The sequence below is a fragment of the Macaca fascicularis genome, chromosome 15, assembly GCF_037993035.2.
Source record: "Macaca fascicularis isolate 582-1 chromosome 15, T2T-MFA8v1.1".
Taxonomy (NCBI): Eukaryota; Metazoa; Chordata; class Mammalia; order Primates; family Cercopithecidae; genus Macaca; species Macaca fascicularis.
Genome location: NC_088389.1, coordinates 126,215,827 through 126,239,809, shown reverse-complemented (window position 1 = coordinate 126,239,809; position 23,983 = coordinate 126,215,827). Strand labels below are relative to the sequence as shown.

Genomic DNA, 23,983 nt, shown 5'->3' with positions numbered 1-23,983 from the left:
AAATTCAAACTACTACTCCCTGCTCCTACTTGGGGACCTTAGTAAATGACACTACCATTGTGCCGCAGAAAGTAACCGTATGTAGAGATCAACTGAAAACATTAAATGACTTTCAAAAATTACTAGGGGATATTAATTGGATACAACCTGCTCTAGGCATTCCTACCTATGCCATGAGTAATCTGTTTTCTATCCTTAGAGGAAATCCTAGTCTCACGAGCCCTCGGCAATTAACAAAGGAGGCGGAGGCAAAGTTAAAACTAATTGAGAAGCAAGTCTATAAAGCTCAAATAAATAGAATAGATCCAGAGAAGACTCTAGATTTGCTAATTTTTTCAACTCAGCATTCACCTACTGGTGTTATTGCCCAAGAACAGGCCTTAGTAGAGTGGCTTTTTCTTCCACATAGTAATTCATGGACTCTAACTCCTCATTTAGATCAAATTGCTACTATGATAGGGATTGGGAGAACTCGGATTGTTAAATTATATGGATATGATCCTGGAAAAATTATTGTCCCTCTCACGAAGGCACAAATACAGCAAGCTTTTATAAATAGTCACACTTGGCAAACCCATTTAGCTGACTTTGTGGGTATTCTTGATAACCATTTTCCTAAAATGACACTGTTTCCGTTTTTAAAATTAACTAATTGGATTCTCTCTAAAATAACTAAATTTAAACCAATTGAAGGTGCTGACAATGTTTTTACAGATGGGTCTAGTAATGGTAAAGCTTCTTATTCTGGCTCGAAAAGTAAAGTTTTCCAGACGCCCTATACTTTGGCTCAAAAAGCAGAACTCATAGCTGTAATTGAGGTATTGACTGCTTTTGATATGCCTACTAATGTGATTTCTGATTCTTCATATGTGGTTCATTCCACACAGTTAATTGAAAATGCTCAGTTACAATTTCATACAGATGAACAACTGATGACTTTATTTACCCAATTGCAAACAGCAGTTAGAAGCAGAATGCACCCTTTTTACATCACTCACATTAGGGCTCATATACCTTTTCCAGGACCTTTGACTGAAGGGAATCAAATGGCTGATCACTTGGTAGCTAATGCAATACCTAATGCTAGACACTTTCACAATTTAACCCATGTTAATGCCTCTGGTCTCAAACGCAGATACAGCATTACCTAGAGAGAAGCTAAAGCTATTATTCGACAATGCCCAACTTGCCAAATGGTACATTCCTCATCTTTTTTAGGAGGAGTTAATCCTTAAAGATTGGAACCTACCTCTCTTTGGCAAATGGATGTAACACATATTCCCTCATTTGGGAGACTAGCTTATGTACATGTATGTGTGGACACCTTTTCTCACTTTGTCTGGGCTACATGCCAATCAGGAGAGCCTTCTGCCTGTGTTAAACATCACTAGCCAAGCTCTAGCTACATATTTATCTATGTGGAATATTAAAAACATTACTGGTATCCCATACAATTATCAAGGACAAGCCATAGTAGAAAGAATGAATCTCTCCCTAAAACAGCAGTTGCAAAAGCAGAAAGGGGGGAAATAAGAAATATGGAACCTTACAGATGCAACTGAATATAGCATTATTAACTTTAAATTTTTTGAGCCTGCCTAAAGACCAGATGCTATCAGCAGCTGAACAGCATCTACAGAAATCAGCTGCAAAGACAGAAGCAGAAAAATGGATTTGGTGGAGAGATCTGATAACAAAAAGTTGGGAAATAGGTAAAATAATAACTTGCAGTAGAGGTTATGCTTGTGTTTCTCCAGGCCAAAATCAACAGCAGATCTGGATACCACCTGAAACCTTATCATGAGCCAGATGCTGAGGAAGAGATTCTGGGAGGATCCTGAGGACCCCCCGGTGGCAACCATGTTGAGACTGACGCTGAGGAGGACCCCAACTGTCACGAGCAACACCCATCGAACCCACCTGGGGACAGATCAAGAAGCTGTCACAGATGTCAGCAGAAGAAAACCTGAGGAAAGTGGGACAACCAGTCACAATGAGTAATTGAATGGTAGCTATGATAGCGGTGATCACCACTGCTGTGAGTATTCCTTCAACAACGGCTGACACAGAGAGCAATTATACTTGTTGGGCATATTTATCAATCTTAGCTGGTAATAATGCCTACATGTAATCACTCTATGACACAGTTACACATGCTTTCTGATCTCAGTATTTACCATAATAAATCTGCTCCTATAATTGAGGCATACCGCCCCAAAAAACCTATTTGTAAACAAAATTGAACCTGGCCAGAAAAAATGAATGTACTGGTTTAGGAAGATTGCACTGCAAAACAGGCAGAGGTGCTGCACAACAATTCCTATGGAATCATTATTAATTGGTCCCCTAAGGGGATGTTTAGCTTGAATTGAACCTCTCAGTCTGCGTGGCACGGCCACACTATGTTCAGCTGCTCTGAACAAAATGGTGAGATGGTAGAAATGATAAGAAGTACGGCAAGAGTTCCTATTATCTGGAACCATGGCGGTATAGTGCCACCTCAACCTCAAATGATATGGCCCTTTGTAGGAGCTAAACATAAGGATTTGTGGAAACTATTAATAGCTCTTAATAAGATCAAAATTTGGGAAATAATAAAAAAGCATCTAGAAGTACACTCTACAAACTTGTTTTTGGATATAGCAAAATTAAAAGAACAAATATTTAAAGCATCCCAGGCATACCTGACCTTAATGCCAAGAACTAGAGTGCTTAAAGGAGCTGCAGACAAATTGGCAGCTAGTAACCCATTAAAATGGATGATAACACTTGGAAGCTCCGTGATTCCAATGCTGATTGTGCTTTTAATCTGTGTTGTTTGTCTTTGTATAGTCTGCAGATGTGGATCCTGACTCCTGCGAGAAGTAGCTCACCACGACAAAGCTGCCTTTGCTTTTATCAATTTGCAAATCAAATAAGGGGGACATGTTGGGAACAGGTCCCCCAAAATCTGGCCATAAACTGGCCCCAAAACTGGCCATAAAAAAAAATCTCTGCAGCACTGTGACATGTTCGTGATGGCCATAACGCCCACGCTGGAAGGTTGTGGGTTTACCGGAATGAGGGCAAGGAACACCTGGCCCACCCTGGGTGGAAAACTGCTTAAAGGCGTTCTTAAACCACAAACAATAGCATGAGCAATCTGTGCCTTAAGGACATGCTCCTGCTGCAGATAACTAGCCAAACCCATCCCTTTATTTTGGCCCATCCCTTCGTTTCCCATAAGGGATACTTTTAGTTAATTGAATATCTATAGAAACAATGCTAATGACTGGATTGCTGTTAATAAATACGTGGGTAAATCTCTGTTTGGGGCTCTCAGCTCTGAAGGTTGTGAGACCCCTGATTTCCCACTTCACACCTCTATATTTCTGTGTGTGTGTCTTTAATTCCTCTAGTGCCGCTGTGTTAGGGTCTCCCCAACCGAGCTGGTCTCAGCAATAAAAGCCACTCCAAAGTGAAGGCTCCTTCTAGCCCATGCACAGATATTTGCTTAGTATATAGGCTGACAGCAGTGAACTATGTAAGGGTTTTAAAACAATGGTTTAAATTTTTAGATTTTAAAGATAACTTTTCTGTTTCTTTCGTATTTTTCTTTCCCCCAATATTGCTGCATATGCATTTAGCATCGATGCATATTACCATTAAAACATAGGACTCTCAACAAGTCAGAAAGCCACTAAGAGCAGGTGCAGCATTGCCAGGTACTGAAAGGGCTCTTCCTTCCTACTCTTACAATCGAAGCTACTAGTTACCGGCAATCATTTTAAGGAAAAGCTTCTGGATAACGTTTGCCATTCATATCCTCTGTAGGCACTTCTTATTAGCAGTTAGCATGTTTGGTGTCATAAAAAGAGAAAATGCTGGTTATTGATTATCTACTTTTATTAGGGTCTATGGTGTATTTCTTGTGAAATATGATGGTTCTTATTTGCTGATAAATTTTATTTTTTAAATAAAGGTATGAAAAGATATTTTCACAGTGCCAAGCAATATGGTGACGCAGTGGTAATAAAAAATAAACTATGAGGTGCCCTGAAAGTTTCAGGACAGTTTTTAGCTTTAACATAGTGTGCTTGTGCCCTCCAGAGCACTGCAGCATACATATATATGCTATAAACCTTTACAAAATATCATTGGAAAGTTTAATTGTATTTCTTATTCATTTTTTTAAATAGATGTTGTGTCAGTATGTTGCCCAATCTACAGTGCAATGATTATTCAGTGGCACAGTCATAGCATACCACAGCCTGGAAATCCTGGCCTCAAGCAATCCTCCCATGTCAGCCTACCAACTAGCTGGGACTACAGGTGTGTACCTTTGGCTTCATTTTGCAGAATTTGAATATTAAGCATTTAACTTTTTGTCTCATCAATATCTGCTATCTTCAAGAAGGATTGAAACAAAAAATTAAAGGGTTAATATTCAGGAGCTAGGCATGCCTGTAGTCCCAGCTACTCATAAGGCTTAAGCGGCAGGATCACTCAAAGCCTAGCATAGGAGGCTGCAGTGCACTGTGATTGTGCCTGGAAATAGCCATTACACTCCAGCCTTGGCAACATACTGAGACCCTGTCACTTTAAAAAATGGTAAAACTAAATACATGTAAAAGAAACAGGGGGTCGGCGTGGTGACTCATGCGTGTAATCCCAGCACTTTGGGAGGCTGAGGCAGGCGGATCATGAGGTCAGGAGATTGTGACCATCATGGCTAACACGGTGAAGCCCCGTCTCTAATAAAAATACAAAAAAATTATACGGATGTGGTGGCGGGCAACTGTAGTCCCAGCTACTCAGGAGGCTGAGGCAGGAGAATGGCGTGAACCCGGGAGGCGGAGCTTGCAGTGAGCCGAGATCACGCCACTGCACTCCAGCCTGGGCAACAGAGCGAGACTCTGTTTCAAAAAAAAAAGAAAAAAGAAATATAACAAACCTTTCAATGATGCTTTGTAAATATTTGTAGCATTGACACTTCTACAAGTATCAAAGCTTAAAATTACACTAAGCCTTTTGGAATTGTTGTATTTTTATAAAGTGCCCTTTTCTCTTTTGAAGTAGTTCTTTGCAGGGCTTTTATCTGCATTGATCACCAAAAATTATTTTCCAGAGATGTGATAAAGAATAGGATCAATTTTAATGCACATGTAACAAATTCGAAGGAACTGGACCTTAATAGTAGTAGATGATCTAATACATTTTGTTATCCCGCATGTTAACCTGGAGGCAGGTATCATATTTTATGCTCATAAACCTTAGGAACCTTACCTCCTAAAAAAATTATCATTTATGGAGTGCAGAGCTTAGAGATTGAAGTATTGACTGCAGTTTTATTTTCAAAACATAAATGCTACAATTTAGGTGGTTTTTATTTCTCATGCTGACATTAAAAGAAAACCTAATAAACTATTTTAATTAAAATGTGACTAGTGGGCCTGGCACAGTGGCTCATGCCTGTAATCCTGGTACTTCGGGAGGCCAAGGTGGGTGGATCATGAGGTCAGGAGTTTGAGACTAGCCTGACCAACATGGCAAAACCTCATCTCTACTAAACATACAAAAATTAGCTGGGCGTGGTGGCACACACCTGTAATCCCAGCTACTTTGGAGGCTGAGGCAGGAGAACGGCTTGAACCTGGGAGGCGGAGGTTGCAGTGAGCTGAGATCACGCCAGTGCACTCCAGCCTGGGTGACAGAGCAAGACTCTGTCTCAAAAAAAAAAAAAAGGGACTAGTGTGTTTATATGTGTTTATAACTCTTCTGTTCACATAGTGTTACATCTCTGCCTACCTTAAATGATTCAAGTCAGTCTTGATGTGTCTTAAAGCATTTTTATAAGTTGCCTTGACCATTCACAAGTTGGTTTAATCCATGCCTCTATTTAAGACATAATATTTGTTTTCTCTGGCTTAAGTTCTTTTCAATTTTAAGATAATTTATTACACTTAAACTCACTCTCTGGCCACAGTACTTAGTGGCATAGTGCATTAGATGGCATCTTTGAATAGTTGGTTATTGTGTCTGAGAGGAAAAAGTACATTAGAATATAAAATTAGGTCAATACACCAAAGAGAAAGGATTCCCAGGAATAGTGCAGAATTAGACCAAAGGTGTTTGAGGTTTTCAAACAGTTACACAGAAAAAAGCATGGAAGTACAGAAAGTAGAATTAAAGTTGCTATACAGAGGGTGGCTTAGACCACATAATTTGACTTTAGCACACCGCTTTCAAGCTTACATTTTAGTTAAAAATATATCTAATCACTGTTAGTTTTTTTTTTTTTTTAGAACTAAGAGTCTAGCCACTCAGCTTCAGTGATTCTCACTAAACCCTAATAATATTGGTATATTTTCATCTACTTTAATTCTTTAGTACCTAAGAAAAAATCTTTAAATAACTCATCACCTCATCTTGATAAATTGCAGACTAGAATCAGTGATCTGACTTAAAAGAAAAAGTCTATCATGAATCCCTGTTTACAAGATGCTTTGCACCATATAATATGCAATAACTAAGTAGAGGTCCTGATATATATGAGTGGGCAAAGGTTTAAAAACCAGTTTGAGAGAGGGGCACTGGACATAAACCCATGACTTCAAGAGTAAGTCAGGGCTGGGTGTGGTGGCTTATGCCTGTAATCCCAGCAGTTTGGGAGGCTGAGGCAGGCAGATTACTTGAGAACAGCAGTTCAACACCAGCCTGGCCAAGGTGGCAAAACCCCATCTCTACTAAAAATACAAAAATTATCCAAGCATGTTGGCATCTGCCTGTGGTCCTGACTCCTTGGGAAGCTGATTCACGAAAATCACTTGAGCCTGGGAAGCAGACGTTGCAGTGAGCAGTGATCATGCCTGCACTCCAGCCTGGGTGACAGAGCGAGACCTTGTCTCAAAAAAAAAAAAAAAAAAAAGAAGGCCGGGCGCGGTGGCTCAAGCCTGTAATCCCAGCACTTTGGGAGGCCGAGACGGGCGGATCATGAGGTCAGGAGATCGAGACCATCCTGGCTAACAAGGTGAAACCCCATCTCTACTAAAAATACAAAAAATTAGCCGGGCGTGGTGGCAGGCGCCTGTAGTCCCAGCTACTCGGGAGGCTGAGGCAGGAGAATGGCGTGAACCCGGGAGCTGGAGCTTGCAGTGAGCTGAGATCGCGCCACTGCACTCCAGCCTGGGCCACAGAGCCAGACTCGGTCTCAAAAAAAAAAAAAAAAAAAAAGAAAAAAGAAAAAGAAAAAACAAAAAAGAAAAAAAAAGAGTCAGTAGAATAAGGACTACTAACATTGCTTTCCCCTTTGGCTTGAATTCTAGAAGGCAATATAATCATTTTGATAAATGGAAAATTGGGTCAATTTAGAATAAGAATATAAATGTGATGAAAGTGGGCAGGTTCTCCAAAACTAAGTTGCTAGTAGGGTGGTAACTATGGCAATTTTCTTAGAGTTTGATATCCGGGAAAGATTTGCTGTCTAACATAAGACTATGAAAAAGATTATCTGACTACCAAAGCTCAAATTTACTTTCATTTTTAGGGTTATTTCCACTTTTGTAATACAGACACCAGTGAAATTTTCTCTGGTATTGTGTGAACTAAAACTTTTACCTCTTAATTACAAGGAAAAGACAATAGATCACTATCCATCAATACAAAAGAACAAGCTACGAAAACATGGATGACCTGGACCTGTGACAGACTAAATGGCACTGTGTTTGACTCATGGATCTGACACAAACTAAGTGGGTCTGGATAATTCACGGACACTCGCAGGTCCAATCTCTTAATAGTTTCAAATGAGTCACAAGTAGATGACCATAAATACCTTTCGTGAACCATCACTGTGGAATTCTGTGAGGTTAAGATATCAAGACTAGTGTGACTAGTGTCACATGTGGTTATGGACAGGTGTGAGAGCAATGCAGTGTCTCTCAAGAGTGGGAGTTTTTAGAGATGGAGGAAACAGGATTTCTACCCTCTGCCTGCTTACCTCTTACCCATAGACCTCCCCACAAGCTCTCCATTGAAGTGGCCTCCTGTCTCCCCTTGGTCTTCTCAAAGCAGGTTCAGGCATTCCACTGTCACAGATGCTTGTGGTTTCCAGAGATAGTGACATCACCAGATCCGGCTCATTCTGGCACTGTTTCTGGCTGTGCTTCCTGCTGTCTGGGCTCTTCTGCCTCTGCTCCGAAGCTCTGGAGAGTAGTAAGGTCAGAGGGGTGCTCTCTTTCCGGGAAAGATTCCTGTTCCCAGGGGCCCCCTGCTTCCTAATTCGCAAGAGCTGCTTTGCTTTCCTGTGAAATTATTTCTTGGAAGCTGGAACCAAGGGCCCGGGAAACGAATTTTAGGGACATAAACCTGGCCCTCTGGAATTCAATACATTGGACTGAAAACATAGACAGCTTGGTAGTGAGTGGCTAAGAGCCTTCCTGTGACCCAAGGGATCTGACCAGACCCTACCAGAAAGCCTAAAATATATCTGACACAAGGTAAGGTTCTACCCACATTCACTTCCCATTATATCCCTGTGTATTTTGGGTCGTGTCACTGCTCAGTGCCGTAAAGACTGCAGGACTGGTTTTAGGCAGGTGTGATATTCGACAGCACCTGAGATCGGAAATAAATCACACCTGTCCTTGAACCTAAATTTCCTCACTGCTAGCTTGTGACCTGGGCGCACTGCTCCACCAACCTGAACCTCGGCTGTTATTTTTAATGCAGACGGCTATACCGGCCTCAGAGTGCTTGTGAGGTTTAGGTGAGTCATCCAATGAAAAGAACAAAGTGTCTTCTAAATACAGCAGCAGCTGTCACTCACTCAGGGTTTAGTAACTGCACTTGGCTGTTTGCTTTACAGGTATGACTTAACTAAGTTTCAAAACAACGCCATGAAGCAGGCATTAACACCGTCATTTTCAGGCGAGAAACCTCTTACCCGGTTCCTGCCCTCGCCCCCGCTTACAGGTGACACAGCTGGAATTTACCCAGCTCTTTCGCTCTCCACACCTCGGGGTCTTGCCACAGACCTGGCGCCCACGAGTTCTGGCACTTTGGTCAACGTTTATAAACGGGCTCTCCTCTGCCGCATCGGGCATGGGCTTTTCTCAAGGTTCGCACTGAGCACCTGTTCCTAAAGGGGGTGCAGCCGCACCTGCGTCCCCGGGACCTCTAGCATGGGGGGGTCGCCCCTGGGGTCCACCCTGGCTTCCCGTTCCCACCCTCTGAATCACAAGCCCAATTCTCACTAGAAGTTGACAGGCTGTGGAGAGACCCGGTCTCCCCGCGTCCCACTTCACGTGCGCACCTTCCCGACTCGCGACACCCAAAGGCCCCGGGACCACCTCCCTGCCCGAGCCCGGCGGGAAGCAACGAGCTAAGCTTGCGCATGCGCAGATGTCATCCAGAGGACCCGTTCCTAGTGTGGCGCGCGAGCGATCAGGATTGAAGACTACGTTTCCCAGAAACCTCCACGCCACGACTTACTTTGCAGCGTTTTCTCTATTGGATGACTGGAAGACGTCCCTGACAGCCTCGCCTGCCCAGGTTCAGCCAGAGCCCCTAGAAGTTATCGGGGAAGTTTGAACTTTGCTGGCAAATACAGTGCGTGGTTCTCCATCAAATCCTGATTGGAAAAACAGCTGCCAAATACGTTGGAAACAATTTGAGAAATTTGGATGTGTACTGGCAATTATAAATATTAAAGAACATTGCCGTTATGCTTAACTGTTAAGTGGAATTATATTGGAAAATACTAGTTTTTACAAAGACATGCACAGGGAAGCATTTAACATTGACAGGATAGTTAATTCACTTTACAATTTTTCAGCAAAAACTAACAAAGCGAATATGGCAAAAGGTTAACTTTTCTTACATCAAGGACATGCATGACTATAGACAGATGCTCATTTTACCGTTTCCTACGTTTCTGGGTGCTTACACATTTTTCAATACAAAGGAAGAAAGAAAGAAAAACAAGGATACTCCCTCCATCAATTTGCCTTTTCAACTCAAAGCAGCTCCTAGATGTCAAGGTACATACAAATCTGTCTTGGGAAGAAGGCTGTGAAATGTGATTGCACACGTAGCACAGCATTACTATAGAAGAATAGTACCTGTGACCCTGACCAACAGGGTTTCAGGAAAGGGGAACAAAAGAAAAGAAAAACACACACCTTCAAAAATACATAATAAATGAAAATACGCACAACGCAAAACGAGAAAAAATGGCTATGGCCGGGCGCGGTGTCTCACGCCTGTAATCCCAGCACTTTGGGAGGCCAGTGCAAGCGGATTGCCTGAGTTTGCTACCAGCCTGCGCAACACGGTGAAACCCCGACTCTATTAAAATAGAAAAAAAATAGCCAGGTGTGGTGGCGCGCGCCTATAGTCCCAGCTACTCGGGAGTCTGAGGCAGGAGAATTGCTTGAACCAGGAACTCCGTCCCCCCCCGCCAAAAAAAAAAAAGAAAAAGAAAAGAAAAATGGCTATCAAGCAAATCATGGATCTCCCAGAGATGTCCCCACTTAAACCTTACATGAGCACCTGTTGATTTTTTTTAACCAAACCAGGGAAATACGGTCATAATATCGTGGGAACATCTTTTTATTAAATTATACATATTGAGCATTTATCCGCTCAATATTATTCCGTAACATCAATACTTTCTTCCGTGAGATGATAAATGTAAATAGTAGAACCTATTCACCCGAGGATTGGTCACGAAGTCAGTGCGATCCGGGTGAACACACGCGTGAAGCTTTGCTTCCCAGCAACCTTCCCGGGGGACGTGGGGGAGGGCACATCCCCAGGTGGCGCGGCGCGAGGACAGGGGCCCTGACCTCTGGGTCTTGGCGGGGCACACAGGAGCCCGGCTTCGGGGTGCTTAGCGGGGCGAAGCCGCTCCCGGACCCGCGTGGCTCCAGCCTGCCGGGGTACCTCGCGGAGCGGCTGCCGCGAGCGCCCTGCCCCGCCGCTCCCTCCGCGCGCTCCCCGCCTGGCTCTGCCAAGAGTGAGGGCTTCCCCAAACGCCCGCGACCGGGCGTGTCCCCCGGCTTCGCTCTGCGAGGTCTGGGGGCCCGGTGGGCTGGGGTTCGGGCAGGGTCCGTTCCTTGCGGTCCGAAGTCTTCAGGCAATTTCCAGGCAAAGTCCCGGGACAGCGGGAAAGGAACTGGTCTCCCTGCCTGGGATCGTTTCCGGCGGAAGTGCCCCTTCATCGGACGGAATTTTCCGTCTGTGCAAAAATGAAGCTTACTCGGTATCATGTGTGCTTTTTTGGGGGAAGGACAAAATAATAATAAAAAAAGACTTATTTTTTATAAACAACTTAATTGGCTTATTAATACTCAAATCCCTTGCTTCTGTTTTATTAAATGCAGTTTTCCATATAAAAATCCTTGAACTTCTAATGAGAAGGCTAAAGGTAACAGTATAATAAACAGTCAACTCAACCATATTTGTTCGCTTTGTAATAAGCTTGGCAACTTGGCAACTTGTTATTTTATCCTCCTTAAGTTCTGTACTGAGCAAGGCTGTTAAATGAGCCGAATTTTGCTCTTGTTGCCCAAGCTGGAGTGCAATGCGGCGATCTCGGCTCACTGCAACCTCCGCCTCCCAGGTTCAAGAGATTTTCCTGCCTCAGCCTCCCCCGAGTAGCTGGGATTACAGGCGCGCGCCACCACGCCCTGCTAATTTTTTGTATTTTTAGTAGAGATGGGGTTTCACCATGTTGGCCAGGCTGGTCTCGAACTCCTGACCTCAGGTGATCCGCCCATCTCTGCCTCCCAAAGTGCTGGGATTACAGGAGTGAACCACCGCGTCCGGACTCCCCTGTTTATTATTTAACGTAAATATATTTAAACGTTTCTTTAAAAAAAATCTAGACACTAAATTTGATTAAAACATAGCAGCCCATAAAGCTATAATGTAACTCCCCCATCTAATCTCCAGCCCACCTCCCAAGTACAACCAATGTCCACTGATGCCTAACTCTAGACTTTAGACTACAGCAAACAATGCATTTTTTAAAACATGGTTACAGCTTCTTTACAACTTGCTTTTAACATGTGAAGTTGTCTCCTAGTGGAGTCATCTGGTCAAGCTATAGAGAATGAAATCATTCTGTTCCTTAACTGCATTGTTAAGTGTATATCATGTTTATTTAATCAATTCTTTGTGATGGATGTTTAGTTTGTTTCCAGTTTTCACTATTATAAATAATATGTGGTAAATAGCATTGTTCTTGCATCTTTTGATATCTGTGAGATTATTTCTTTGCACAAGCGCCAAAATAGAATTGTGCCATTAAAATGTGTACAAATGAACATGTTACAGATGCTAACAAATAGTCCTCAAAGAGGCTATATCAGTTTATGCCGTTTCTTCACATCCACTCCAACACCAGATAGCATGCATTTTTGGTAACCGATTAATAGAAATGCTTAAGGTTAAACATCAAATGGTGCACCATAAATTTCTTTAAAAAAATGCTTAAAGAATTACTATTCATGTTTTAATGGAGAGAAAGTGGTCCAAACATATATTCATTCTACAGACACTTATTGAAAACCTGCTGTGTGATGGGCATAATTGTAGATGCTGGCATAATAACAAAGAATAAAAGATAAAAATCCTCACTTTGGCATAGTCAATTGTTAAGAAACAATGGGATACTTAGGCCGGGCGCGGTGGCTTCCGCCTATAATCCCAGCACTTTGGGAGGCCGAGGTGGGCGGATCACGAGGTCAAGAGATGGAGACCATCCTGGCTAATACGGTGAAACCCCGTCTCCACTAAGAAAACAAAAACAAGAATTAGCCGGGTGTGGTGGCGGCGCCTGTGGTCCCAGCTCCTCCGGAGGCTGAGGCAGGAGAATGGTGTGAACCCGGGAGGCGGAGCTTGCAGCGAGCCCAGATTGCGCCACCGCACTCCAGCCTGGGCAACAGAGCGAGACTCCGTCTGGGAAAAAAAAAAAAAAAAAGAAAGAAAAAGGAAAAAAAAAGAAACATATGGGACACTTAAAGACATCCAATAAAAGGGACTTTTACAAAGCCTGGGCAGAGTTGGTGAGGCGCCCTGTGACTGGTGACAGTGGAGTCATTATCACTGCCAGGGTTGACATCGGGGGAAGGAAATGTTACCAGAACCTGGCAAAAAAGACCATCCCAACAGGAGCTATGGTCTTAAAAAGAGGAACATTGTTAGATTTGTTTCGCTTTTTTGGAGCTATTGTAAGTAAGCTTATGTTTTTTATTTCAGTTTCCAACTGTTTTTGGCTAATATGTAATATGGTTGATATTTATGTGTTGACTTTGCATTCAGTGATCTTGCTTTACTCACTTACTAGTTTTAGGATTTTTTTGTTTTTTTTTTAGATTCCTTGGGATTTTCTATGTAGACAACCATGCAATCTGCAAATAAGGATAGACTTATTTTTTCCTTTCTAATTTGCATGGCTTTTCTTTTCTTACATTATTGTAATGTCCAGGATTCCCAGTACGATGTTGAACAGTAGTGGGAAGATCAGACACCTTTACCTTGGTCCTGATTTTAGGGGAAAAGCATTTAGACTTTAGTCATTAAGTGTGATGTTAGCTTTAATTTGTAGTTCCTCGTTTTTTAGGTTGAGAAAGTTTTCTTCTAGCTCTAGTTTTCTGAGAGTTATGATTATAAATGGATGTTTGATCTGGTCAAATGCTTTTGCTGCATCAACTGGTATGATCCTGTGGTGTTTTATTTTTTCTTCAGTCTGTCAAAATTGCAGATAACATTGGTTGATTTTCAAATATTGAACCAGGCTTGCATCTGCTGAATAAACCACACCTAGTTGTAATGTATCTTTCTTTTTATGTATTAATAGCTGTGATTTACTGATATTTGTTGTAAACTTTTGTCTTCAGAAGGAGAATTGGTCTGTAGTTTTCCTTCTTTGTACCGTCTTTGGCTTTGATATCAGCATAATGCTGGCTTTGTAAAATGAGCTGGGACGTGTTCTCTCCACTTTTGTTTTCTGGAATAGTTTATGTAAAACTCATGTTATTTCATCTTTAAAAGTTTGGTATAATTACCCAAGGAAGACGTCTATGCCTGGAGATTTCCTTTTCAGCATGTTTTAAACTATGAATTCCATTTCTTTAATATAAAACTACTTAAATCATCTATTTTATAGTGGGCGAGTCTTCTTTGTGTTTTTCAAGGAATTAGAACATTTAAGTTATTGAATTTTGGATAGACTTGTTCATATTATTCCCTTATTAAGCTTTTAATGTCTGTAGGTTCTATAGTTAGAACCCCTCTTTTCTGCCTAATGTTGGTCATTTACATCTTCTCTTCATCTTTGTCAATCTTGCTAGGTGTTTATCAATTTTATTTATCTCTTCCAAAACCTCCCACAACTTTTGGGTTGATTTTCTCTTTTGTTTTAATGTTTTCAATTTTCTTGATTCCTCATATCTTTGTCATTTCCTTTCTTCTTCTAGCTTTTAGTTTATTTTGCTTCCCTTTTTCTGTCTTGTAGTACAAACTTACTTTGTTAATTTGAGACTTTTACTTTTCTAACATAAACATTTAATGTTCTAAATTTCTTATAAGCACAGCTTTAGGTGCATCCAATAGATATTATGTTGCAAATGATGCAAATTGTGAATGGATGAGTGATCAATCAACTGATTGATCTTTTCTTCAATAAAGATTTTTCAATTCTGGTAATTGATTTACTTTTCTTCAATAAAGTTGCATAAATCAATGGAAAAAAATTAGACCATAATCCATTTTGTGTTAATTTTTGTGTATGATACGGAACATGTAGGAAGGCTTGAGCTTTTTTTTCCCTCTACAAATATCTAATTGTCCCATCACTATTTATGGAAAAGACTATCCTTCCCTTGTTGAGGTATCTTGGCACCTCTATAGAAAATCAGTTGTTTAGACCATAAATGTTCATTTTCTGTTTCTGGACTTCATATTCTCCTCCATTTATTTATATGTCCATTCTTATGCCAATATCACACTATTGTAAATACTGTAGTTTTATATTAATTATTTAAATAAAATGTAACTCCTCTAGCTTTGTTTTATTTCATAAAGTTGTTTTGGTTATTTAGGTCTTTTGCATTTCCACATAAATGTTAAGGCTTCCTTGTTAATTTATACAAAAGAGCTTGTATTGTATAAAATGAACTATTTTGGAAGTATGAGTGTGTGTGTGTGTGTGTGTGTACTCATTGTAACAACATATTATCAGAAATCTAAAAAATAATATTAGAAAATCATATTTTAAATAAAAGTGTTCAGGCTTTCAATAGTTAACTATTTAATATTTACATAGATTGAGGTGACTAAAGAATGTGTTCACCAAAAAAGGCCTAAATTCATTAAGATAGTCTCTGTGAAAAAAGGGTGTTAAAGGTTATGAGAACAGTTACTAGATCTGCATTTTAAAAATGAAAATGACTTTCTGAGATACTGGAGAGAAGCAACCTTATTTATTTGGAGGTCGGGCATACATGTCTAGTATGATTCACAATAAAACCGTATTAGCAACCATCAGCCAGTACATTTTGCATTATTTCCTTTTGCATATTTAATATGATAAATTCATTTTAAGTTTGAGCACCAATAAAAAAATTAGGCATTTCTTTTAAAAAATAGTAGGCTTCCTTTAATCAGGGGTTTTGAATTATCTTTTGATTCTCTTTTCCATTGTAAATTAGCAAATTACTGAGATTATATTAATTTCTTATAAATGTACTCCCATTTTATTTAAAAAGGTGATAGTATTACACATTTTAATCTCTATGCACTGTAAACTATGGAAACATCAAGCCTCTAATTGAAAAAAAATTCCCGAAAGCATCAGTAGGAAAGAATCAATCTCTTGGTCTCAGTCATGTAGCAAGAGCGTTCTACGATTATTTTAACTGCATGCTTATATATTTTAGTTATGTCTCATTGTAAAATGTCAATGCCATTATAGAAATTTTAAATTTAAAAAGTACATCTCGTCCTTGGACACTGTGGCCTCAAAAGACTAGCTTAAGTTTTCCTTGACCTTAATTATCATTGCTGAACTTGTAGGAGGGGTGGTTTAAATCTGTCAGTGACTTAAAACGAGAATTCTCTCTTTGATTTGGATAACCTGTGAACACCAGTGATGTTACTTTATCCATGAAGGAACAGTGCAGAGAAGACACCACTCTGGCTGTCGTGAGAAGAACGGACAACAGGAGACGAAGAATGAAAAGACGGAATTCTGGAAGACAACAGTGGCAGTGAAGTTGTTTAGTTTCTTTGCATTGCCACACTAAAAAAAAAAGAAAGACAAAGCAGCTAGGTATCGAAACAAAACACCAAACACCAGGGACAATATGTTTTTTAAAAACATGGTGACAGGATGTTCTCACGAATCCCAAAATATGGGGTGTTGATAAAAGCCACCTGACTACAAGTGACATCTTGTGTAGGAGGAAGCAAGGAAAGCGTTGGGGTGGGATGATTCCAGAACAGCAGCTCTAAAAGAAGGGGTTTGCTTTCTCCAATACCAGCAGGGCTCAAGGGGCTTGTGTAACATAAGCTGAAGGGGATGGAGCAGTGTAGCTCCTCCGAAATCACCTGCCAGGGATCCCTTTTAGGGCAGGCCCTGCACTGAAGAGAGCCTCCTAGTGGAATGAAAATCAAGCAGGATAGGGACAACAAAGACGACAGAGAGAGAAGGTTTAGACTAAAGGGAGGGAGGAGAATAAAGGCAGAACATCTCAGAAAGCCAAGTTGCCATATTTTTGAGTCCTAGACACAACCAATAGAAGGGAGCTCTGTGAAGTTTGAAAGGCTTTTCACATCTCTTTCTGAAAGTTCAGAGAAACTAACGACATAAAAAATAAAAGTCCTTCCTTCTACACAAAGAAATCTTTGGAAACAAAACAATAAACAAGCATAGCAAAACTCTGAAAAGACACATGGAAGAAGATGGGCTGTCCAGAGACATCAAGGGTTGATGAACTGCGGGGTGACGAGTTCTCTGTTTTCTTCTGCTTCTCGTATGCCATAGACAGGGCACCACAGAAACCTCCATCCCAGAACTACCAACAGGCACAGACAATGAAACAAAAACTTTAACAAAAGTGTGTTCTCTTTAGCCAAAGGTCTTGGAATGGATGGACTACGAATAGAAAACCTTTTAGCAATATCAGCCCTACACCAGCCAAACATCAACAGAAAAACTGTACTACCCTCTGCCCTGGAGAAGCAAGCAGGGGAACTCTGATTTCCCAGTCTGGTGGTATTGGCGGGGCTGAGCACAGAGATAATCTTGCATCCCCTGCCTGGCAGAAGTGGGTGGCAGGAGGAGCTGAGATTCCATCCTCTGCCTGGAAGCAGACAGTGCTCTGATTCCCGCACAGGGGTGGTGTCAGTGGGGTCAAACAGTGAGCGGCGCCTTCACCCCCACCCAGCAGCAATGACATTTGATGATGCAGTAAAAGGCAGAGCTGGTTACAACGAGGCTTCACCCCTCCAGGCCCTGTCATCAAGCTCCTTTGGGTGCTGACCCTTCACCTCCACTTGGCATCAACAAGGCAGACTAGGGTGCCATAAGGAAGGGTAGCTGATGCTCTGCTTCCCCCCTTTCCTGATATCAATAATATGCAGAGGGGAGCCAACCCTCCACCCCTACTCGTAGCAACAAGGTGGTGTGAGTCAGCCTTCTACCTTTCCTCCCTTCCCTCCCACCCCACAACCCTGAAGGCAGTGGAGCCAGTCAGGGAGCTGGTCACACAATCACACTCAGAGGCAACAAGGTGGTGTGAGTCAGCGTCCCACTTTGACCAGGAAGATGAATGTGGGATGAGGAAGGACTTGAACTTTCATCCCACCCATCTGCAACAATGCAGTGTGAGTCAGCGCCCCATTTTTGCCAGAGGGTTTGGAGGAGTCTATTAGGAAGCTGACCAAACACACCCACCTGGCCCTGGCACTATACCCACTTAAAAGAAGTTTAAATAGGATTCACGGTCTCATAATATGCAAAATATCTGGGATACAATTTTAAAAAATGCTTGACATACCAAGAATCAGAAAAATCTCACAGAATGAGAAAAAAAAAATAGCAGACACTAACACCAAGATAAATCAGATAGAGTATTATCTAACAAGGGCTTTCAGGCAACTATCAAATGCCTCAACAAGCAATTGCAATTTTAAAAAAGATTAAATAGGATTACATTTAAGGAAAAATTAAATAGGATTCACGGACTCGTAATAGAGAAAATAATCTGGGATACGATTTTAAAAATGCTTGACATGCCAAGAATCAGAAAAATCCCACAGAAATGAGAAAAAAGTAACAGACACTAACACTAAGATAAATCAGATAGAGTATTATCTAACAAGCATTTTCAGGCAACTATCAAATGCCTCAAAAAGCAATTGCAATTTTTTTGGAGTAAAAAATTAGAAAATTTCACCAAAGAAACAAAAATTACAAAAAGAAACCAAATGGAAGTTAGAGAACTGAAAAATATGATAACCACAATAAAAAGCTTGCTGGATATGCTCAATAGTAGAGTGGACATAAAAGAGGATAGAATCAATGAACCTGAAGACAGATCAATAAAATTTACCCAATGTGAGCAGCAGAAAAAAGGAGGTTAAGAAAAGAGAACAATTACAGCATGTCAGGGATCTATAAGACAATAACTACAGTGCTAACATATGTGTTAACAGAGATCCAGCAGGAGAGAGAGAGGGGGGGACTGAAAAAGTGTTTGAAAAAATAAAGGCTGAAATGTCTCAAATTTGGGAAAAGACATAAATCTACAGACTGAAGAATCTGAGTGATTCCCAAACATAATAAGCCCAAATAAATTGATGCCAAGACACATCATAATTAAGTTTCTGGAAACAAACAAACAAACAAAATAAAGCAAAGGAAAAAATCTTGAAAGCATCAGAGAGAAACAACACATTACTTGCAGAGCCCCAATTTAAATAACTTTCTTTCTCCTCTTCCTTCCTTCCTTCCTTTTCTTTCTTTTTCTTTCTTTCTTTCTTTCTTTCTTTCTTTCTTTCTTTCTTTCTTTCTTTCTTTCTTTCTTTCTTTCTTTCTTTCTTTTTCTTTCTTTCTCTCTCTTTCTTTTTTTCTTTCTCTCTTTCTTTCTTTCTTTCTCTCTCTTTCTTCTTTCTTTCTTTTTCTTTTTTTTTTTTCTTAGAGAGAGATAGAGTCTCACTCTGTGGCCTAGTCTGGAGGGCAGTGGTGCAATCATGGCTCACTTCAGCCTCAACTTCCCAGGCTCAAGTGATCCTCTAGCCTCAGCCTCCCAAGCAGCTGGGACCACAGGTACACGCCACCATGTCCAACTAACTTTTGTATTTTTTGTAGGGACAGGATCTCCCTGTGTTGCCCAGGCTGGTCTTGAACTCCTGGGCTCAAGTGATCCTCTTGCTTCAGCCTCCCAAAGTGCTGGGATTATAGGCATCAGCTATCACGTCTGGCCCAACATTTTCAACCTGAAATCCTGGAACTGGAAGAAAGTAGAAAGCAATTTTCGAGTACAGAAAAAAAAAAAAAAAAGAACTGTCAACCCAGAATTCTACATCCAGTGAAAATATCCTTTAAGAATGAGGCCGGACACAATAGCTCACAGCTTGAAGCTTAAGACAGGAAAGAGCATCAAAATGAGTAAAAATAAGGGCAAATATGAAAGACTATCCAATTTTTCATGAGTTTCTTAAATAATATTTGACTGTTAAAGCAAAAACTCTACACCTAATGTGGTGTTCAATGTATAAGGAGGAAACACGACAGAAATTTTATTTTAAAAGTGGAGAGAGTAAAGGGTTGTAAATGTAGGAAAGGTTGTTAAACCACACTAGAATTGGTTAAACATCAATATTAGTAGACTGTGATTAGTTACATATGTATATTGTTATACCTAGAGCAACCACTAAGAAAACTATCCAAAGCTGTATGATCAAAAACACTATAAGCCTGGGTGTGGTGGTGCATGCCTGTAATCCCAGGACCTTGGGAGGCTGAGGCAGGTGGATCATCTGAGGTCAGGAGTTCGAGACCAGCTTGGCCAATATGGCGAAACCCCATCTCTACTAAAAATACAAAAATTAGCTGGGTGTGCTGGTGCATGCCTGTAATCCCAGCTACTCAGGAGGCTGAGGCAGGAGAACTGCTTGAACCCAAGAGGTAGAGGTTACAGCGAGCCAAGATTGCGCCTCTGTGCTCCAGCCTGGGCAACAAGAGCAAGACTCCATTGCCGAAAGAAGAGAGAGAGAGAGAGAGAAAGAGAGAGAGAGAGGGAGGGTGGGAGGAAGGAAGGAAGGAAGGAAGGAAGGAAGGAAGGAAGGAAGGAAGGAAGGAAGGAAGATAGGAAACAAACAGAAAGCAAATAACAAAATGGCAGACTTCAGTCCTCATGTATCAGAATTGCTACAAGGCAATTCTTGAAGTGGTCTACATACAGTAATTAAAAGACAGAGATTGGCAGAGTGGATTAAAAAACAAAAAACCAAACATGATTCAACATTATGCTGGATCTACAAAAAAACTCACTTGAAATACAATGACATAGGTAGATTGAAAATGAAAAGCACTAAAATAAGTGTACCATGCAAACATTAACTTAAAACTGGAAGTCACTACATTAATACTAATATAGTAGAACTCAGAGCAAAGAATTACTGGAGACAAAGAGGGACATTACATAATGATTTTTAAAAATTAATTTACCATGAAGACAAAATGGTCTTACATGTGTTCACACCAAGAACAGAGCCTTAAAATGCATAAGGTGAAAACCAACAAAGTTGAAAGGAGAATCAACAAATCCACAATTGTAAGTTTGGACTTCAACACTCTTCTCAGCAACTGATAAAACTACTAGACGTAATTTTAAAAATTGTAGTAATTTATCAAAAATGGAGTGAATAATATAAACACAAATTAAGAGTGTGTTTGATTGTGTCATTTGCAGACTCCTTCCTTTGGCAGACCTTGACTGGGCAGTTTGATGTGCCTGAACTTAATGCAGGATGCACTTGGATGTGGTCCAGAGCTAAAGTCTGGACTTCGTGTCTGCAGCTGTGGCCACTTTACCCTCCTTCGGACTCCGAGGCCACTTTTGCTCTCAGAGGCACCCAGAAGAGCCATCGGGCGCACGGGAAGCACTGCTCAGCAGCCTCAGTGGGGCACCAAGCACATTAGCGACAGCATCTGTCATGAATTCCAGGCCTCTGAAAGTCGCTGACCACCTTAACCATCGGCCAGATGGACCCCGCAACTGGGAAACACATAGATGCCACATAATTCCCAGCCCTGGACTGTCTCTCTCCATGAAATCAGGTGATACCAGAAATCCCAGGAGCTTCTGATCCTCAAGAGCTTTTTCCAAAACTGGTCTGGAAAGTCATCCGACATCTGCAGCCAAGCCTGTGCTTTCAGGGCTTTGCACAACTGTGAGGCCTGCCCGGTCAGTCTGTTTGATGCAAAGCAGGAATTTCTCTACACTGTGCCCCGCAAAGCTTACTTCTTTCTAGATTACTCCTCCTGTCATGCATCGGTAAGCCCACTCCCTTCACTAAGCGAAATGCTGTCTTCTCTGGATGCTCAGTAGCACCCCTTCTAAAATGCAGCTTTCAGGCCTGGACAAGAAATTCCAGACATGATACCAGGAAGCAGGCATTCACGCCACTATCTCTTTCTCTATCCAGCCATTTAATGCCATTATTGCAAACTTTTGGGGTGCCCAAGTCAGGTTGTTAATAATACTGAAATTATTGGTATCCCAAAACTCATTTTTTTTTTTTTTTTTTTTTGAGACGGAGTTTTGCTCTTGCTGCCCAGGCTGGAGTGACATGGCACGATCTTGGCTCACTGCAACCTCCGCCTCCTGGGTACAAGAGATTCTCCTGCCTCAGCCTCCCGAGTAGCTGGGATTACAGGCATGTGCCACCACGTCTGGCTGATGTTTTGTATTTTTAGTAGAGACGGGGTTTCTCCACGTTGGTCAGGCCCGTCTCAAACAAACGACCTCGGGTGATCTGCCCGCCTCGGCCTCCCAAAGTGCTGGGATTATAGGCGTGAGCCACCGCGCCCAGCCCCAAAACTGAGATTTTTAAAGAGTACTATTAATTTCTTCTTCATCCTGTACTTGTGTCATACATATGTATGTGTGTGTGTATAAATAAATATATATGTTTAAATAAAATTTAACTGATACATATATTTAATCTCAACAAAGAGCTTTACATTTATACACAATACGTTTCATTCTATTAGTTTTAAACTTTCTAGAGTTTGGAAGTCCTTTTCTTCCTGTCTCTTTTTAAAAATCCAAATTCTTTTATTCAGAGTACACACTCTCTGTCATGGGCATCTGCTGCTCTCGCCTCTCTGGTGAAGCCATCCTGGTTTTCTTGTGGAGCATCATCCTTCACGTAGCAATCCATGTGCTGTGGCTGGGCTGACCGTCCTCCACATCCTGAGGCAGGTGTGTGACCCAGGCAGGGCCAAGCAGCACCAGCCTGGTACTTTCCTCCAAGGAGGATAGGGATGAGCCTGGCTGGGGGGGTGTGCAAGGCAGAGGACAGCAGGTCCTGCAGGGAAAGAGACAGAGTGCTGATGATGCTCTGTGAGCCCAGAATCCAGCCAGGCCTGCGTCACCCAGGTCCTCCTCTCGTATACGCAGTTCAACAGTGGTTTCTGCCCCTTTCAGCTGACAGACTTGTCTAACAGCATCTCTCCAATTCTTTACTGTGGCTTCGACTGTCATCTTCTTACAGGATGGGCTGGTGGTGACAAGGGGTCCAGGGGGTTTGTTCCAGGGCTGTTCCCTAGCAAGGATAGTTTTTGTGTTTCATGTGTGTTTGGGTGGCTTAGTGGGGTGCACTGGATTTGTGTGTGTTCATGTGTTAAAGTGTCCTCCAGCCTCCCGCCAGTGTCGCCACCATCATACTCGTTCAAATGACTGAGAAGAATCATTGGGAGATCCAGTCAAGGACATGGCTAGATTATTTGCCACTAGAAACCAGATGCAACTGGGCAATAACTAACAGTATTTTATTTAACTGGGTCTTAGCCACCTTTTATCCAGGTCCTACTGCTGGTTTGGATGTAAAATGTTACAGCTCTGTGGAAAACAGTTTGGCAGTTCCTTAAAAAGTTAAATGCAGACTTACCATATGATCCAGCAATTCCACTCAGGTATTTGTATATCAGCGTTCACAGCAGGGTTATTAATAATAGCCCAAAGGTGGGAACAACCGAAATGCTCATCAACAGATGAATGGATCAACAAAATGTGGCCTACACACACAATGGAACATTACTGCACCAGAAAAAATCAAATTCTGATACATGTAAAACAAGAATGAACCTTGAAAATATTATGCTAAGTGAAAGAAGCTAGACACAAGAGGATAAATAGTGTATATTCCACTTACATGAGGTACCTAGAATAGGCAAATTCATGGAGGGAGAAAGTCGAGTAGAAGTTACCAGAGGGTGGGGGAGAGGAGGATGCGGAGTTATTGCTCTTTGGGTACAGAGCTTCTATTTGGAATGAGAATAAAAAAATCTGTAGATATGAATAAATGTGATGGTTGCACAACATTCTGAGTGTATTTAATGCCACTGAATTGTACACTTAAAATAATACATTTATATTATGTATATTTTACCACAGAAAATGAAAAAAATTCTTTCATTTTGCAGACACTAGTACTTCCTCTTAAATACTTTAGCATTCATACATTTGCTCAAAATTTGTTTACAACATTTTTATTTTTATGTAAAATTTACATATAATAAACGCACACATCTTGAGTGTACATGCTTTGAATTTTGACAGATGTGTGTACCTGTATAACTGAAGTCCTTATCAAGATACAGAATGTTACCATCACCCAGGTGATGTTCCCTCATGGCCTTTCCCTGTGAAATGCTCTGTCAAGCTTTTTTTTTTTTTGAGATGGAGTCTTGCTGTGTCACCCGGGC

At 41.3% G+C, this 23,983-nt stretch overlaps 1 long non-coding RNA gene across 6 annotated transcripts in view; it reads right to left on the bottom strand.

The window, feature by feature from the left end:
• The window catches only part of LOC135967497 (uncharacterized), a 39,188-nt gene extending 28,025 nt beyond the window's left edge, over nt 1–11,163 (bottom strand). For 3 of the 6 annotated variants that reach the window (XR_012424935.1, XR_012424938.1, XR_012424936.1), the window contains exons 1-2: nt 9,234–9,375; nt 7,979–8,183 (exon numbers count right to left, since the gene is read on the bottom strand). This is a non-coding gene — a long non-coding RNA (uncharacterized lncRNA). Of the gene's footprint in view, nt 1–7,978; nt 8,184–9,233; nt 9,376–9,471; nt 9,627–10,693 lie in introns of those variants that run through there. The other 3 variants (XR_010581660.2, XR_012424937.1, XR_012424939.1) reach the window with 2 other exon arrangements.
• Nucleotides 11,164–23,983: the final 12,820 nt, after the last annotated feature.